Below are 4,111 nucleotides of genomic sequence, written 5' to 3'. Positions count from 1 at the left end.
ATTTCAAGTTTCTCATTTTACTTGGTTAAAAAACCGATCACATGAATTTTTCAAAATTGAAATTTCAGATTTCTGACATTTTGATCTTCTGCTTGTTTGGTTAAAGATTCGAAAATCAGTCTTTACTTTGATTTAAATGATATTGCTAGTTTGCATACAATACATGAATAATGATTGTTAAGTTTTACTTCCAGTCAATCATAAACAACGTAGAACCTGGGAATATGTACATCGGTCAAAGTTGCCACAGTACTAGAAGTATTAACAGTGTCATTATTAGTAGTAAGGATTACACATAAACGATATAATTAGAGGAGAAAGGATAAATTTGTGGAGTAAAAAATGCATAGGATAATTTCCAAACTCAGCGTCTAAGGGTAAACAAAGAGTGAGTGCCAGTCTACGCCACTGTGACCGACTGCGCTCAATGTTACCCATAAGTGAAAATATAATCAAAATAATATATACAATTCTAAAATGATAAAATTATACGGCTATTTGTAGTAGGGGAGCGTACTTATGACATAGCTCCATCCCAGTAGTCTATTTTTCACGATTTAATAAAAAGTGTCAATGAATACATGTTTTATTCACATTATGATACTGGTTTTCGAATTATTTACGTATCTGTGATAATCAGAAGTATTTGAATTATCGTACAAACGTATTAGATGACCACGAACGAATGTACTGTATTTGGAATTCAAAATCATTGATTCATATAAACACCATGGTATCGTTATACAAAACTTCTCAGTCTCGTTCTCATTATCTCAAGAGCCTATTTTAATGTGTCTTATGGGGCTTATTACCTCAGATGTGTTAAAATTGAGAAGTAACTTCTCTATTTTATCCATTTTGCTTATAGTCTTATTTATTATTATTTAAACACATAAATATTGTTACAAGGAAGCACGAGATAAATATGCGCCTCACAAATCTCATTCGATTTGCTTGAGGGCTGTGATACTGCCCAGGTGCCCGAACTGAAGCAGGTGGTTTTCTTAGGGGACCACACCCGGAGCCTTTGACCTGAAGGTCTGATCCACAAGGCAGTGGAGCATCGTGAGGAGATGCATTCCCATGGTAGCCGGTGATCAACGATTGATTCGTACGCCATTTGTTTCTTCAGGATCCTGGAGCCCATGTGCACTATTGGTTTGGAATCAGGGTTTTCCAACTCCCCTAGGTGGACCCTCCGTATGCACCAACCCGGTTAAAGCGCCGGACATTCGCTTTTCGTCCTCTCACTTTTGTGAACAACACCCCCGCCACGAGAATGCAGTGAGTAGGACTTCCCTGGCAGAGGCTACATATTCGCGTGGCTATATGAGAGCATTTCGAGAGGGAGAGCAGACTCTCCCCACTCTCGGCCGTACCAGGGCATTTGGGGGCAAAAAACTCTCCACCCGTTCACTATTCGTCCAGTTATTACTGTTACGAAATGTGATCCATTTCAACCTACATGCATGCCCCAACGCTTGAACGGACTAACTTAATGGAGTAGAAATACGTGACTTTCCAAAACGGAATACCAAATGATATAGTCTTGGTATTTAGAGGTAAATAAACTGACACCTAAATAGTGGTGGTGAGCACGCATGAGAGATCGATAGTCCCATTAAGGTCTAAGATGATTACACCGCATTCAAAAATCTAACGAATCCCATTTTATGATGATTGACTTGTGAATTTGTGGTTTAAGTAAGCTTCGTTTTGCGCAATGCTTGATTTATTCCCGTTTGCATAAGTTGTTAGCACGATGGCATGAATGTAACATTAAAAAGACCTATTTCGGAGTTTATTCATATGCCACCTTTGTGAACTTTTCTCTAAGTAATGGTCAACTTAACTACATAATTTACGATTCTAAAGTTTCCGTGTATCGTTCTTTTATAGACAATGCAAAAATAACATTTTTAAGAAGCTTAACCTTGTCACATTGATGAATGTAGTAATGTAACTTCACCGCTCGATATTGTATCAGAATAAGAGTTATAATAATGGCAGTAAATCCTCGTCTTAATTGTTTCTCAGTGGATTCATAATACGGACCACAGTGCAATGTGGTGCATGGAGGACGGCTGACAGATACATTCCAAGTAAGGACCTGAGTCAGACGAGGTTCTCTACTCTCGCCCTTTCTCTTTATTCTGGTAGTTGAATGGATTATAAAGACCTCGACATCTGAGGGTAAGCACGGAATACAATGGATAGTTTGGATGCAGCTAGACTATTTGGACATCACAGATGACCTAACTCTCGTATCCCATACACACCAACAAATGCAGGTGAAGATAGCCAGTATAGCACCAGCCTCTGTAGAAGTAAGCCTCAACATATACAATAGAGAAACCAAGATCCTCACACACAACACAGAGAACACCAACCCATTCACACTTGATGAAGAAACTCTGGAAGAGACGGAAAGTTTCACATATCTGGGTAGCATCATCGATGAACGTAGAGAGTCTGATGCAGACGTAAATGTGGGGATAACAAGGACAGCATTCCTACAGTTGAAGAACACGTGGAGCTCAAAACAACTGTCAACCAATATCAAAGTGAGAATCTTCAATACGAACGTCAAGACAGTTCTACTGTGTGGAGCTGAAACTTGTTGAACTACCACGACCGTCAGCGAAATGGTACAAGTGTTTATAAACATTTGTCTACGTAAGATATTCAATGTCCATTGACCTGATACCATCAGAAAAAGCCTACTATGGGAGAGAACAAATCAGGTTCCAGGTGAGGATGAAATTAGGAATAGAGGCAGGAACGGGTAGGATAGGATACACTGAGGAAGTCATCAAACTGCATCACGAGGTAAGCACTAACTTGGAGTCCTGAGGACAAAGAAGACTAACAAAAGTTATTCCGTCGGGAATTGAAGTCAGACGTGTAAAGAGTGAACAGCAATGGGAAACAAGTTATGAGGATTCCCCAGAACAGATTTCGATGAAGAATCCTCTTGGGCGGCCTTTGCCTCTCTACAAGAGGTAAAAGGCCCTAAGTAAGTAATCTTCAGATGGAGTAGTGCATTTCCACAGCTTCCTACTTGGTCAGGAGTTCTAGTGACTTGATCTGAGTTGAGCTGAATGTCCAGATGTGTATAAAGTAAGGTTAACACTATGGTTTAATACTTTGGACTTACCTTAGGACATAAATATTATATGTAATGTCTCTGTTCGAATAGGAAAGCAAAATTACAAACCACAAATTTTACTCACGAAATACGGTGTGACTATATACATCAGTCACTTGAATTAAAACTGTAGGTCGACCGGGAAATACCACGTCATTTCTAAAGTCAGCAATTCATTAGGATAATGTCAGAGTGACAGGGAAGTGTATGAAAGTTTGATAAATGGGGCAGAATAAAATAGATTAGAGAAATATGACTGTTTACAGATGACCGCAGTTAATGTACTAGTTTTCCGTGTATTACTGTTTTTGCTATCGATGTGGCGTGTGTCACCCTTTATGGAGATAAAGGTAGACTAAGGTTTTGTAGTGTTACAGTCTTGGAAAGTTTTATTGTTGATAAAGATGTTAGTTTTACTGTATCAGTACTCATTGTGTCTGGGTTTCTAGCACCATTAAATCAACAGATCCAAAACATATGTGAATCACTCCGAGGGTACCTTTGAAGGTAGACAATACGTATTTAGACGTTTTCAAGGGGAAATTTAAGTAATTAAACATATACTAGTTCCTTTATCGGTTTTCCCAATCGTTATTAATGTTTCCTCAGGCACTAGTCACTCTTTCGTATCTGAAGGGTGTCGGAAACTGGTATATCAACACCCCCATTCTCTATCACATCCTTTAATTTCAGTAACCAATAGACATATATATGAACGCTTTGTTTGACTCCGTGTGAACCCAGAAGTCGAAGGTGGTAAGGACGTACATTTATTACCAATGCAGCAAATTCCAAACAACACCGTCATTAAACTTGAGAAGTTTGCAACATGGGATAGGCAATTTCAACGCGCACACTTGGAAATTGTCGGCCTCCTCTCACCATTCGATTCTAGTACTCATATGTTTAACGCCGTATATAGATTCACTAGATGGGCCACAGTTTGCCACATAAACAATATTT

Source organism: Schistosoma mansoni, chromosome 1 (assembly GCF_000237925.1).
Source record: "Schistosoma mansoni strain Puerto Rico chromosome 1, complete genome".
Lineage (NCBI taxonomy): Eukaryota > Metazoa > Platyhelminthes > Trematoda > Strigeidida > Schistosomatidae > Schistosoma > Schistosoma mansoni.
This window is presented reverse-complemented; position numbering follows the sequence as displayed.